We start from the raw sequence: 16,280 nt of genomic DNA, 5'->3' as shown, positions 1-16,280 counted from the left end.
AACAGACTGACACAGGTGACATCAATGGTGACTTGATGAATGACAACAAAGCTGCTAAAATGAAAACTCTGATTAGACATAAGGACTTTTTTTTTTATTCACCATAAGGGTAATAAAATATTACAACAATTTACCTGATGTGGAATCTTCTTCCCTAGAAATGTTCAGGATGAAACTGATAAAAGCCCTTAACAGCCTGCTCCAGGCTGGCATATCTTTGAGCCGGGGCTGATGGTACCCAGCAGTAGCTTCCCATCTAAATTATTAATCTATTTTATGAATTAATGCAGATATATGCAGGAGGTCAGTGGGAAAGGAAATAGTTAAATACTTGTCATAGCTGCAGAGCAAGTTGATTCTTTGGTGTCTTTCTTATTTGTTACTCTGGATCATGATGTGCTGCTTCTGACGTATTCACCTCTCCCAGCAAGAAATCTGCAATTTGCTTAATCTTATTCCAAGTGCCTGATTACAAGCCTTAATCACTCAGCAGGCCTGACCATAATTAGTATCTGAGGATCTTTCCTTTGAGAATTGTGAGAAATGGCAGATTCAGCAATCTAAAAAATATCTTTGAAACAAAATATGGTTTAAGCTTAACAATAGGAAGAAGGTAGAGTAAAAGTTATATAAAACTATAACTATGTATAAATGATATTCAGTTATTGAGATATGAGCATCCACATAGTTTGTGTCTGAGATAATGTATCCAGGAATGTTTTATTATCAGGACACCGTTTCAAATAAAAGGAGAAATCTAGGATTAGTGATATTTATTTTAATCCAAAACTGCCTGTAACTCTCCATGGACTATGCGGAAAGAAATGCAACTATTTTCCCTACAGATACTGACACTGTAAATGTCTATATTACATTAAATAATTTCCAAGTTCCAGGTCTTTCTTTTCTCTTAGTCTGGGCTCCAGTCTACACCCACAAACTTGCACTTTAGCCTTTCTTTTTTCCCGAAGTATTCTCTTCTTATTTTAATCCAAGTTTTCTGTTCTCTGCTCTGTTTCCTGATTCTGGCTAAACCAAGTGAGTCAGCCTGCAAGAATGTCACAAGTTCATGTATAGACTGATGGAGCTGCAATATCCTGGACTGTTTCTAAGAAATGAATATAAGGATTGTAATATACACTGTTTACAGAGCCAATTTCCTGACAAACATGCTCTGTAGATGCATGAAGTAAACACCACAACAATCCTGTTAAGCCACAGCATTCATAAAATATTTACATGCAGCTTTGAATTTGTCACAATACTTTAAATATTTAAAGCATTATCACTGGTAACTTGGAACCGTTGCAGTACTTCGCACCCAGACTTCTCATTTCAAACTTTCTGCAGATGCTGCCATATGTTTTCAGCAACTTTTGACAAGTTTCTGTACAACTGTTGCATCTAGTAAGAGTGTATTTTCTTCCATTAAATGGAAGTTAAACCCAAAACTTCTGAAAACAAGGTCTGCAAAAATCAATCTTCCTTGAGATGCTGTAAAAGAGTGCTGTTTATTTAGCTCACTTTACATGAAGTGTCTAGTGGTGTTGCAATAAAATTTTTTTAAAAATTTATGCATGCTCCCCACAGAAAGCAAATGAAGGGAGGATGCCAAAAAGGTTCAGGCAAGCTTGAGAAAGAGCAAATGGAGATATCTGTTTATGACTTTAAAACATGATCTTTTTCTGGAACATTGGACAAGGCAATAAATAGAAATCTTGTAGCGGGGATAGAGGTGGGAAAAAGAGCACAACTGAGAAACAACATTACATTCTAATCCTATTTCACTCTTAATTCTGATTTTCTGAGACCTAGCTTTGATATTCTGTTCATTTTCCAAAGTCTTCCAACATTCATTATTTTGTGGGGGCTGAGGGAGAGGGCAGTTAGTCCATTTAATTCGTTGCTTAAATACCAAGAACAAGATCTTAGATGCAGAGGGGTGTGATTCTTTTGTTTTCACTAAGTATGCAAAGAAATGCATGTGCAGAAGGAAAAAAAAAATTATGTGGAAGTCCCTCAAAAATTTTATATTTCTCTCAGTGTGTGATGTAAAAATCCCACTTAAAATAAGCCATGACTGCTTCAAGAACTTATTCCAGGTTTCTCTGCAGTTTTTCTCAGCAAAGGTTCTATTTCCTAACAGGAGGTCTGTATAACACAATGATACACACATATCCTGTTTGGTAAAGTCTCAAGTCACAACTGTAGAGAACAGCTGTGTTCTCTGTGATTTGTACTCAAAGATCTTTAGAGAATACAAAACATGAAAACATTATAAGTCCCTTTCTCTTTGTGGTTCATCTCTACTGTATCTCTGCAAACACAGAATTCGCTATCATTTTCCAGTCTCTTTTCATTTTTTCACCCCTGGAAGATCTAACTAAAGTTCATTTCTAGGGGTTTGGCAACCTACCCAGAAACCTGTTTATTACCTTTAAAGTCTTAGATCAGACCCAACAGTTTATATTGCTTCTCTTTAACACAAGTACTTGTAGTGATGACAGCTCCCAGTCAGAGCCAAGACCCATAAATCACTGAAGGATTTTGTATAAATACAACCATTTATTTTACTTGGCCTGTTATTTTTTGCTTATATTCAGCAAGAGTCAGAGTATAGAGGGTTACGCCCAAAAAAGTAATTAATCTTAATGCACATAAGTCTATCAATATAAATCCTCTTATTTTCCATAAGACAAAGAGGTTGTGCCACAAAAGAATTCATTTGGAATGGCTTCACTCATTATATTAGTGTTTTATTTTGGGAAAAAGAAAGCACAGCATGGCACAGCATTTTCAGTGGGGACCTTGCTATAAATTGAGCCTGAAGAGGAATGCATAACCTTTATTGCCTTTGCTCTCTGGTCTTCATTTACAAGTGATATATCTCTTGTAGAGTTGGAAAGTTGATTAATGCACTTACACAATGTATCTTGTATACTTCAACAGAATGGAGTTTCATTGGAAGAAAAGAACTCTTTAAAAGCAAGTCATATAATTTGTGACAAAATCTCTGAGAAAGGATGGCAGCCAGTGGCAACAATCTGCTCTTCCACTGGGTGTTATTATTGCTGCTCCAATGTCAAGTGCAGAACTGCACTCAGCAACTTGTACTTCAATTGCAGAGACATCCACAGAGGCTTGAGCTCTGCACTAGCTTTTTTAACAGATGGAGAAAAAGAAGAAAGAATACTTCACTCTGCTGTTGCAAGACTCCATTTTATTCACTCAGACTATGCTTTCAATGGCATACCACTCAACTTACTCTTCCCACCAGCTAAGAAAAGAAGGGCTCTTTCAGGAAGAATAGAAACCCCCTGTTTATGATACTTTTGAGGCCTTCCACTTGAGGCTAACAGCAAACAGGTGCAGTAAAAAAAGGACTCCTAAATGGAATCTTAGCTGCTGTATTGTTTTTCTCATCAAATCAAACGGCAATGACTTTGAATAGTACAATTCATGCAGCATTAAAAGACAAGAACTCAGGAACAAACACACAGCTCCTAAAAATGTGTGGGAAAATAGCCTAAAAATATTGTAGAGCCAAATTCAGCCACAGTCAGTGTGAACTGTCCTGTTCTGATTGCTTTTGCACTGGGCTCTTTAGTCAGTTTTGAACTACAGTACTTCCTCTTTTTGTCTCTCATTTCCATGAAACAACAAAACAAAGGTTAAAAAGATGGTTTCAAGTGTGCAGTATCCATCCATTCAATATTTCATTTTCTTATAATAAAATGAAGACAAAATTATCCAGAACCTGAGTCAAATCAGATGTCTTATCAGTCAAAAAACCCACTCAAAACAAGTGTTTCAACATGCAAACAGAAGAAGAAAAAAGCAATTATATGTGAAAACTACCCATAAACCAGGCTGGTTAGGTCCTCATAAGAATTTACACAATGGAATTGGTAAAATGGTGCTCATTTTTGAGGCAGTAGAGTAACAGCAGCAACCGTCAGCAGTGCATCAGCTGTTTCTTGCAGGGAAAAAAGTCCTTGTGGACTCATGTGTAGCATGGTGCAGAATTGACAAGGCTACAAGGTTGCTTGTTTAGTTTTCCAGTCCAACAAAGGTCATTGCTGGAGGCATGGTATAATACAGACCAGCTGTTTTAGAGTAGTGATTTGTAATGACAAAGATTTTGTTTTTCCTGAAGAGTCAGATTTTAAAGCAGACAGTCTACCTTGTATAAGCACCTCATAAAAAATCATGGCCCTCTTTTTCTGTCATGGCAAATGACAGGTGAATCTTCTCCTTTATGTCTTGTCTCTTGTTCATATTCCCTGTGACTTTGATATAAGACTGTTTTGTTGTGCTGCTGTTTTTAACATACGCTTCAGTTTACAATGCAGATGGCACATTGATTTAGTGCCAAGATTTTTTTATATGTGTATTTCAATTTATGTCTATATACAGACTGTAACTGAGATCACAAATGAATTATAAAAATGAGGAATATGTTATATCTTTCAAAATGAAAAGTAGAATTTTTTTCCACCTTGAAGTGGGGAATCTAAATCATAAAGTAATTCTGATACAGAGATTAATTCTAATTAGGATCCAGAGTAGAGTGAAAAAAAAAGTATCAATAAATGGCTCCACTTCTTGTGGTGGTTTGTTTTAGCTTGGAAAGTACTGTTTGGTTTGCACCAGTTTCATTATATAATGTAAGATAGGAAAGAAAACTCTCACAGGCAAAGCAACTAAATAATTGTCACAACTAAAGGATGACTCAAAAATCTTGTATTCGAAGAAGAATGATTTCAGCAGTGAATCAGAATTTTAATTCTTACAAAATGCCTGTGAATATGGCTGGCTGTGAAATGTCTATTCACCTTCAAGCACTGAGGCAGGAACTGTTGTACTTTAACCCCTCACTCTCTCATAATGTGGACAGTGAGAAAATCTAAATCACCTCTGTATTTTTCAAAATTCTTCATTAGCTTTTAATCAAAAAATAACAGTGTTTGATACAGTTAATTCTTGAATTATGATGTCTCAGCTGTCCTCGAGTGACGTGCAAATAAGAATACTATTATCCACAGACATAGCATACATCCACAAGTTACCCCTCTGCAAGCAAAAATGCACAGAATGATGAAAACAACAAGCTGTGATGGTACAAAACAGTTATTTAGGTACTTTTTTCAAAGGGAATTTATTACAATCCTGGTAGTTTTTGAAAAAAAAATTGCTACAAACACCTGCTATAGCATCTAATTCAGTCCTCAGGTAAACTAATTAAGCACTCAAACCTCAAATCTCCTCCAGCTAATGGACTCCTGGGCTTCTCAGCAAAGTCTGAAATAGTTAACACATAAGGTTGTTCTTTTTCTGTCTACAGTATGAAAATTAGGATATTAAGTGACTCAGAATATTGTATTCCACTGCTAATTTTTGTAACTTTTTTAATGCTGTGTATATGCACTCTTTTATGTGCAGTATAATGCAACTCCTGTCTTGCCACAGCTTCGGCAAAACAGAATCTGCCTGTTCTCTCACACATCTGTGCTCTGAGTTTGGAAGATTATTCAACATGAAGCCATTATTTCTGTCTTACACATTTCATCCTTCTTGTTTTGACAAAAAAGCCAATGAGAATCAGTAAAAGATGCAGTGGATTCAGAGATTTTTCATCGGCTGAATCAGTTAGCAATTAAATGTCTTGCAAAGTCCATGTCTTCCCAGGAGATGCACAAGCCATCAATTCTCCTTTCCCTACATGTGGATCAAGGCTGCTGCACACAAGATCTAGGAGTGCCAGAACCTTGTCCTGAATGCAACAGAAACTAAGAACAAAATCAAAAGTTAGGAGTACTGTAAATCCATGAGTCATTTACACACAAGTGTTTATTTTTGAGCTCCTCTGTCAAAAAAAACCTCTGCCAAGTTTCTCTTCTGGAGGATGTGTATATAACACTTGCTGTTCTTTAGCACCAGTGTTACTTAAAAAGATCTGTCTGAAAATAGAGTGAGACTGCAAAAGACAACTAAGAAGAAAGCAAGGAATAGAAGGAAAGATGATTGCTTTAGGGCAGCATCGTATCAGTAGTGGGAGAAGAGATTTAGCAAACAAAAACTTACCACCTGCATATCCTTTAATGCCTCTTGATTCCATTGCTATGAGTGATTCATAATCTGGCAGAAATGTTTTAATTTAGTGTTTCAGCAAATTCTGAGCATTTAATGAAATTTCTTATCAGAGAATGGAGCTGTGAGTCTAGTCTTATAACAAACAAGACACTATTACGGTTATTTCCTTGTTTTTACTATTTGGGGGTTATGTTTTCCTAGAAATATCACAGCAAATTAAATCTCTCTTAAAACAAATCAAGTTTTTCAATAAAGAAAGAAACTCTTATTATGTGCAGCTAGTCAGTCCTTAACCTGTTAAAAAACCCAAGCCCTCAGATTTTTGCAATTTGTCTCTATGGTGGTTTGATTGCATCTTTTCAGGATCCCTCTTCACTTGGGACCTGCATTAAGGCCCTCCTCATCAGAATCAGCAAAAGCTTAGGATGTTCACCTGCAGTGCTAAACCTCATATCCCAAATCATGCACGAGAAGGGCCTTGACCTCAGTGTGATACTCCCTGAGCTAATAATATTATACAATTCACTCTTAAGGCATGGCTCCATGTAGTTTCTTCTTTCTGTTCAATCCAGATATGTTTTAGGAGAAAAAGTTTTAGGTTTAAAGAGTAAAAAATTCTCCATGATAAAGACATTTAATTTGAACATGCCTGACAGACTCTCATGCCAGGCAAAACATCAAAAGAATTTATTCTAAATAGCTTGTAATCAGTCCTTTTTATGACATGAGGTAGCTTTATAAACAGCTTTCTAGGCTTTCAGTGGATTATTAATTTTGATGGTTGATTTTAGTACTAATCCATTTCAGTCTCCTAAATACAGAATGTTTGGTTCTGAAAAAAGAAGACTTGATGAGCAGACTTCAAATGCTTTAAAAGCTCTTCCAAGAAGCTGGTAATAATCTGTTCTTCATGGATAAACAAGAAGTAATGGACTTAAATTGCACAAAGTCCAGGTTAGTCATTATCAAAGACTTTCTAAACACTAAAGGGAAGTGAATCCCTGAAACACTGAGTTGGAGAAGTGTGGTAACTTTGTCATTGTAGGCCACTAAGACTGGGCTCAGAAAGCATCAAGAGAAAAGCAGGTATAGGTGATTCTGCCTTAGGGTGGAAGGATGAAATTGGTATTGATTCTTCTATGCAATTTTTAAAATCCAACCAAAATCCAGAAATTATATTTAAAATATATATATATATATATTTCACAAAAGGTTTTTCTTAGATTAATGTTCACCTTTTACAATATTCACCTTAAAGGTGAATATTGAAGTTGTCAGTTTTATCTTCTGCCCTTTGTGGAAATAAATTTGGCTTCTTATGCAGCACTTCTCCCCTCTGTTGCTATACAAAATGTGATTATATCACATGTACAAATCTTGGCAACTCATTTCCACTCTTATTCAATTATTTTTGTTAGTTTCATGGTTTCAGTTTCTTCTGAAGTTTGGACTTCATTTACACAGTATGTCTTCTGCATTTATGTTCCTGGTGTATCTCTATTTCAATTCAAATGGTGAACCTCCATTTCAGCTCTTGAGGTCAGTAAGGTTTAGTCATGTATTTAAAGTAAAACAAAAATTCTCTGGAATTTCAGCCTTGCTTAATATAGTATCATAAAGTCTTTTAGACAAAAATTGAAATACTTGAAAAAGAATGCCTTAAGATGTCAGAAAATAGAAAATAAAAAGGGTTCCTGGATGAATCTTTATCCTAATTCAGTTAGAAAGAGCCAGAAATTCAGTAACATAAAATAAGCAACAGTTATCAAGAGCACAATAATTTCAGGCCATACAGTTTAAGAGGAAGAACATCCTCCCTGCCTGGAGGTATCTGCACTAAAAATATAACTTAGAGCCTGTACATACCTTAACCTTAATGTATAGTATATCACTGTGCAGCCCTGGGCCTTTCAAAATTTTTTGACTGGCTAAAAAGGATAAATGTGAGATTTCCCTTAGCCCTGTTTTAGCTTAACTATGTTCAGTGGGGTTAAAGATACTCAAAACAAAACATTTAGATAGGATGGGTGGTAACTGCTGGAACATATTGAAAATGTCAGCACGCAGAGGGTCTCTATTTTCCAGGTACCATTTCAATCACAGGTTAGTCTTCTATACTCCGAGACTATTTTGATGGTGAGAATCTGATACAGCTATCATGGAGTCGTGTGATACTTTTGGAATCATAATTTTTTGAATTCCTTGTATGGGCAGATTTAATTTGATTTCTCCTTGAAGAAATTACCTAATTACAGAAATTAATTGTCTGTACAACAAAACAGAAGAAAATTCCTTTATGTCCTTTTAAATTAAAAAGGAACCTCCACAAAAAGATGCAGCATTTTCCATTATCTCTTGTAATCAGAATGAAACATGATCAGCTGAACAAAAGATGGCTAAAACATTAACCATGTTCCCACTCCCACTATTGTGGCTGCTCCTTGGCAGAGTTTGTATTTCAAAGTTTGAAGCCTTTCTAGCCTGAATGCCACCAATATATTTGTTGTGCACTTAATACTCAAAATGTCAATTAGAAATTATTCTTAGTTTTATTTAATTACAGAAGTGTAGCTAGTTAGCTTTTGGATAGATTTAAGCCTGCCACATTTAGCCACCAACCCAAAATAAGAACTCAAAAATTGTATGGAAACTTGTCAAAAATACTCTGGGCCATTGTACAAACTGACATGAAGTACAGATTGATCAATTGCTTAAGGTTCTGCTTTACAACTATGGGGTAGAGTTGCAAATTTTTACACCCATTTTTATATTTTTGCATTAAATTCCAGTGAATGGCAAATTAATCCTGTCACATTTGATTGCAGAAAGTTTTTTTTGTTATTTATGCTAGTAGAATTCATTTGAATTATTGCTACAAGACCCCTTTATATCACGTGTCTGTATATTATCAGAACTCAGGATTTTTAACTAATACTTCAAAGGTTCTGTTCCTCTATTGGATTACTATATAAAGTTGCCTTTCAACATTTCTCATTATGCAGGATTACTACATACAGTTTCAAAGCTGTAAGGTAATTCCTCTTCCCCTTCACCTAACAAATGTTCTGTAGCATGAATGAAGTCCTTAGACAGTCTGGCACTTGGTAGGGTTCATGCTGTTGCATCCACCTGCAGCAAAATACAAAGCTTTTTTCACAATGCACAGGAAGAAAAATGAATCTGCACTCTCTTTTCCTGGCTGCATTGTCTCTGCAACACTAACTGAAATAAACAGCACTTGACTTATTGCCGTCTCTTATGACTTGAAAGTATACAGGAAGAGAGTCTTTCATTTGAAAGTGACATTTAAACAGCCATTTCTTGAAGTAGACCAATATTTAAGGAGGCAGTGTTTTCAGCTGATGAAGTTCAACATGTCAAGACATTTTCAATTACCTTCCTAGGCATAAAGATATAGCTGGTGCTGAAGTGACACCTTTATTGGTTTTAGTTAGCACCAAAGAGACCAAATTAGAAAACAGTTCAGAGAGAACAATTTTGCTTTTTTGTGGTGGTATGCCCACACACACACTCTATTTCTTATGACATAACCTTAGGCCATAGTTCAGGAAAATAATTATGGACAAGTGGAATGCCACAATCATGCCGGATCGCCATTGAAGCAGACAGAATCCAAAGCCCAGTCAAAACTAAATACACAAGAGCTGCTGCTTCATCTAGAGACAGTCCAGTGAGCAAGAAGGGCTGGAGTACACAGTACAGCAGCTCTTGCAATCTGATCAGCTTAATTTGGAAGGCTGTGAAACAGTGTTCCCTTATCTCCTTCCTTTGCTCATTTATTCACCCACAGTTAGGAAAGTAATAGTGTGCTTTTAATCAAAGAACTTATTATTAACTGATTTTATGTACTGGTACAGAATCTTCTCAACTAGAATTCTCCTTTTATCCCTAAGAAAGATATCGAATCTATCACATTGAGTAATGAACCAGTATTTGAAAATATTTTGCCAATTCCCTTCAAGCCACTGAAGCAAAATAGAAGTAGTTGCTCATATTTTTGTTTTGTAACACTTCAACATTTGCCATGTGTCTATTCCTTTTCAAGATGAAGAAAACCATCTCTTTCAGAGTTATTCACTTAAATTACAAAGCATAATGAGCAGAATAGCAAAAGCCTGTCAGACTTTGTGCTTAACTGAATGTCTTGAAGAACATATTTAATTCCCTCATGATTAATCTCATGGTCATTAAGAATGTCTTCCACATCCAGGCTGATGTCTTCTGCATAATACAGAGTCTTTGTGTCTTCTCATTTTTGTCAAAAATTAGGTTTTCCTATGAAAAGTTACAGTTTTGAGGCTTTTACACAAGCTGAATAATAGGGTTTTTCAGTGAAAGAAAATTTCAAATTTCGTTATGAAAACATTTCCTTCAAATACTCCTGATGTCTTTTTCCTTAACTTCTACAATAAAATTTATGAAGTGATATCTTTACTGACTGCAGAATATAATCCCAGTTTATGAATCTATAAAGTGCAGGGAATAAAAATTAACAGTGTTTGTTCACAGAAATAATAAGTCTTAGCCCACAGAGAATAACATTTTCCTATTTATTTGAATAATCTGAAGCTGCATACACTGCAGTGCCAGTTATCTAGTTATTAGTTTTGAAATGACATATAAATTCACTGCATTTTCATTTTTGTAAATATCTCCTAAAGAGAGTTTCAGAACGTGGTGTGAATGATTTATCTACACAATAGTGGGTGCAGCGAAGTTATTTCCAGTTATAGGGTGTATCTGATAGCCTGAAAAATATTTAACCAGTCTGTACACTGCTGAATGGATTTAAGATTATGTGATCTTTATGTTTCAATATAGTATAGGTGCTCTTCTAATGCTGCATAACAATCACAATTCTATTATGTTTATCTATCTGGTCAAGACCTGTAATAGAAAATTCTGCTAAGGAGGAATTCCCTGTGGAACCATGAGCCAGAAAAGCACTAGGTAAATCTTTCAAAAGACAAAGAACAGAAATTCTTTATATCTATGAATATCTTGCACATTTTTTGCAAAACTCCTTGGAAAATTTTAGTGGTATAAATTTTTTTAACATTGCAGATAACAGCATAAAAGCAGTTACAGGTGAAATTGCTATTTTCAGTAACTGAATCTGAAGACCTCAGTATATGTCTCCAAAATCCCACTATAATATTTAGCCAGCAGTTCAAAGCAGAGTGACTTAATTTGCATGAGAAACCTCTGGAAAATATACAACAGGGACTTACGTTACATAAAAAGGCTTCTAAAATGGCAAGGTTTGGTTAATGAATTTGACTAGTTCATATTAAGGAAATAGATGGAAAAGAGACATTTTCAGCATGGAAATTTATGTTGGATGTATTCGGTGAGAGAAGACATCCTGTCCTGTTTATGCACATTGGACATAAACAATTATTTATCATTGCTTTAGGTATCAAAGATAAACACCAAACACTCAAAGCAGTCACCCAGGAATTTTCAGCATTAACAAGAATAAACAGCATTAACAGATAAAAGGCACCTGCAGCTGTATTTCATTGGAATAAAAAATGACCTTCAGTGACCAATCAGGCTAATGAAAGAAAAGTTTTTCCCAAAGGGCACACCACTACCCAAATCTCCCTCCAGAGGCAGTCAGGCTGGATTCAGGTAATAAAAATGTATTCAGTCTTCCTCAGACTTTCTCTGTTAATTATGGCATATTGTGTATGCTTCATCTGTGCTTGTGTACAATAGGATGCAAATGAAAAGAAATTACAAGTCTCTTTTTGAAAGGTAAACAAAACATGCAGAGCTCACCAAATTGAATGTAGCACTAAGCCCACCTGATTACACAAAGTCTGGGAAAATACTGGTGATGGTGGCTAAACAGGAACCCTCCTGGATGAAAGCAAAACAAGGGTGCTTTTTGAAGGCAATTCTGCTGACCTTTCTCTATTAATTATAGGGAATTGTTCTCCAGTCTATTTTGCTTGGAACTAATTGTGTAGGCACCTTTTGCCATGGATGGCACACCACAACAAATACTGATACATTTTCTATCCACCCACCTGATTAAAATATAAGGTGGTACTATTTTCTTGGATTTGGATCTGTGAGTTGCAGAATGTTGCTATTTATTGTTGCAATATCAAGACCCATGTTGGGCCCATCAAATTTTTGTGGGCAATAAAGTGTTACATTTTGGCCATAAAGCTGGGTCATATTGTCTGTTTCTCAAAAACATCTCAAAGACAACAGTTATACAGTACTTGGAGTTTGTATTTACTGTGATGGTTGCTGAAAGCTGCTTGATATCTGAGCAGTCCTGGTGAGATAGATTGTTCAGGGGATGCAATCAGAGATACCTGATTAATACACCTATCCAAAGTACTTATATAACTCCTGTTCTCAAAGTACAAAATTCCACATGCTCTTGTTTAACCTCAGAAGATCTCTGAAAGGTAGAGATGAACTCTTCATCTATATTTTCATAAAATTCAGATGCAGGTAAGCTAAACATGGGTGATCCAAGAAGTGGCCAACAAAGCAGAGACTGGAACACAGGTCTCTATAAATTCACTTCTTTCCTGGACTCCTTTTCATTTTTCTAACTGTGTAGTTTATCTATACAATGTCATTCTATGCTACATATTTCTCCATCTTCTCTAGGAGCTGGCACAGATAGAAGAAACTCAGGAGATTCTTGAAATCTTGAGAGGAAGGAAAACCATGAACATAAACAGACCTGCTAAGACCAAGAGAGAAGGCAGAAGAAACTCAGTTCATATAGTGCAGTTTCTTATATTTCCTTAGCTGATTTCATGCTGTGCATTATGCTCAGTAGGGATAAACATAAAAATTCCAAACTGATGTCAAAGAACACAGGGATATTTTGTGAAAAATGGTAGCAGCAAAGAGCCTCTTTTCCACTGAAATGTATTGAAAATGTGCAGTGTGTCAGACTATTTTCTCTCTTAGTCTAAATTGCTCAATATTTTTCTCTTTCTTTCTTTTGTCTCATTTTGCAAAAGAAATCAAACAAAGAAGTTGGCTTGGCTTTTCCTATTGCTCCATTTTCTGGTCTTCTGTAAAAAAAATCACTGTCTTTCTACTTCCAAAGCCTCCCTGATGGATAGTTCAAGAAAAGGTCCGGAAGCAGACTAAACAAAGTTGCTCTGATGATTGATGACACAGAAGCCAGAAAGCTCCGAAACAACTTGCTGCTAGCAAAAATACAGAAAGGTTTTACTGACTTCATTAATACAGATTAGCCTTTTTTTTCTAAAACCCACAGAAAGCCTGCAAACAGAGACTCAGCCCCTCAGGGCAGGGTGTTAGAAAAAAGAGAGTCCTGGGCACTCTGTTTTCTCACGTACACAGGTCAGATGCACTGTGAGTAAATTTAAATCTCACACAGCCAATGTCATGGATTTTACAGTTATCACAACAGTGTGAAAGACACCTGCTCCAAGAATGATACTCTGCCCCAAAACCAGGCAGTGACAAGACTTCAGATCTCCTCCAGCTGGAACTGTCCAGAGTGACTTTTCATACCATTTACCCACATCTTTTCTGAGTCTCATGTAGCATCTAACATGCCTTGTGAATCATTATTGCCTTTTAATTTTGGCCTTTTTTAGTTCAAAGTGCCTGCAATAATGCCATTAATCATTACTCCTATTCATCTTTAAATTAGTTTTCAGTTATTGCAGGGAATTGATATAAATTAATCTAACTGAAAGGCTTGGGTCAAACATCATGGCTTCAACAGTATCATGGTAATTTCTGCTTACTCTGCATTGTGCCTTTTTCAGCTGCTGTCAGTGCACACTGACACCTGACAACCTGAGCTCCAGGAGAGAAGTGCTCCTCTGAGAGGTCTTGTTAAAGGGGTCTTAGGTGTCCAGCTCTTCCAAAAATATCTTCTGCACAGCTGCACAAGAAGCTCTAGTGAACCATAATATTACAGTAAAGAACTCAATACCTCACATCCCAAATGTATGGCACTGGTAGGTAAGAGGTGTCTTGCCAAAGCAAAAGAAAAGGAAGGCTCCTTTAATTGAGCACTGAGAAACCTGGAATATCACACACCAGCATTTCCAGGATTATTACCCACTTCATCCTTCCCCATGAAGCCAGCACATACACAGAGAGGTCATCATCATGGCTTCTTAACTCTCTGTATTCAATAAATTTGTCTCTCATCACTTCTTTCTACTAGAGAAGAGCTACTGAGATAATCAGTCTGTCACTTCATTGGAATGCCACTAGGAAGGCAGTTTTATAAAACAAAATCTAGTACAACTAATTATTTATTTTAGATGAGTTTAGTTTGTTTTGTGAGGAGAACTGGGTCCATTTCTATACTGAGCCGTGGCTATAGATTTTTGGAATATTTAATTGTGTTCTGCTGTCTTTTCCTGGATATTTTGCTCCTGGCATCGTGGACAGCATCATGTATTTCATATTCATTTTGTAATAAAACACGAGCAAAAGCTACACAGGACCTATGAAAGACCTAAATGTACAACCAGAGATTACTCTTCCTTTCTCATCAATCTATATTGCTTATCAGTTTGAAATACCTAATCTGAAACCCACATGTCACTCAGAGTAACCAAAACCAATGAGATAAGTCTACTGTCACCTCTTTAGACTGTAATTTCTTTCAGTAAAATCTTACTCTAACATCTTTTTTTTCTAATTTAAAGCAACTTAATTTTCCTTATTTACATTATTAAAGGCTTTTGACAGTAACAAAGCATTTAAATTTTTAGACCTGTGACATCCTTATTCTGTTTCTAATTAAGCCTCAATTATGAAGCATGACTCCCTGACCATGTTTAAGTCCCTTCCCAAATGCATAACTTTGGATTTACAGTCACCTTTAGTAATAGGTAATTAGTTTAAGATCAATATTATAGTTGAAGGAAACACACTGAAAAGAATTGAATTCAATAACACCCACACAGCCAGGGTAGCTATTCTGGGCTGTAATGGGCTATTTGGAATACTCACTGTGGCTGTATTGCACTAGTCAGAGGTGTCCTTTGACATTCATTTGTTCCAAACACTTCCCTGTGCTATTTGGGGGTTTTCTAACAGACATATTGTCTCTCCTGACTTATGATACGGAACATAAATTGGACGGGCACTTAGCAGTATAAATACAGTCTACAGTCTCACCATGGACCATCAGGGTGCAGGCTCTGCTACAAAGCCTGTGCTGTACCATAAAACTCATAACATGTACCATACCTACTTCTGGAGGGGTATCCCAGGGGAATGCATTGCCATCTAAGTAGGCCAGTGTAAAAGCAGATGATGTGTCCCAAAGAAAGTCAGGTTACTGTCTGTAGGTGCTTAGCTGAACCTAGATCCATAACTTAGTCATCTCTGGTGGTATTCATTGCCTTCTCCTTCTCTTTTTACCCTCTGCAGTCCTTATACCTCAGACACTGAGCAGTGAAATACTGGATACATTTTTATTTATTTCTCTTTTTAGAATCCAGAGTTACTAGGCTGGGTGTACATAATTACTATAGCCACCTGTGAGCTTAGGACTCCAAAGCAGCAAAGGAATGGGATGGGAATAGGAAAACCCCATTGCACTGTGCACACCATGCACTGCACAGCACTTAGTACACAGAAAATTTAGAGTCCAAGTAAGCACAATGGCCAGAAGGTAGGAAAAGTAAAAGCAGCCTGATCAGAGCCTTGACCCAGGTAGAAGAGTCTGGGTGTACAGCACACCTAAGCCAATGAACAACAGCTGTCACTCTCATTTTAGCTCAGTATTAAGAATTTAACAGTCCTTAAGAATTCGGGGTTTTTTTTCCTGAGCTGCTAATTTTCACTGGTACTCCCCAGCTCCACAAAAATAAACTTATAAAATCATACCTAATGGGAAATATTTTTTTGCAAAATTTTCTTTCTGAAGATGTGACACAAGGAATAAACCACCAAGATTAATTTCTGTGAGCAGTGGGGGAATGGGAAAAAGGAATGTCTGCAGAGTGATGATGTGGACAGCCTCACACCATTATTTTCAGTGCTGTTGATTCTGATGTATCAATTGTATCAGCCTCACTAAAAAGCAGAGAGATTGTTTTGTTTTCATTCTCTTTCTTAATGACTAAGAATATAAATTTAATTCCAATATGTACACACTTCCTGAGCCAAGTATATGGTGCTCAGCT

The 16,280-nt window shown here is 36.4% G+C and overlaps 1 long non-coding RNA gene across 2 annotated transcripts in view; it reads left to right on the top strand.

Annotated features, from left to right (window-relative positions):
* LOC111923470 (uncharacterized) overlaps positions 1–14,842 on the top strand; it is a 282,819-nt gene extending 267,977 nt beyond the window's left edge. Inside the window, exons 1-2 of one of the 2 annotated variants that reach the window (XR_015276743.1) lie at positions 11,531–11,748; positions 12,751–14,842. This is a non-coding gene — a long non-coding RNA (uncharacterized LOC111923470). Of the gene's footprint in view, positions 1–11,530; positions 11,749–12,750 lie in introns of those variants that run through there. The other variant, XR_015276730.1, reaches the window with a different exon arrangement.
* Positions 14,843–16,280: the final 1,438 nt, after the last annotated feature.

This window comes from Cyanistes caeruleus, chromosome 1 (assembly GCF_971803275.1).
Source record: "Cyanistes caeruleus chromosome 1, bCyaCae1.hap1.1, whole genome shotgun sequence".
Classification (NCBI taxonomy): domain Eukaryota; kingdom Metazoa; phylum Chordata; class Aves; order Passeriformes; family Paridae; genus Cyanistes; species Cyanistes caeruleus.
This window is presented reverse-complemented; position numbering and strand designations above follow the sequence as displayed.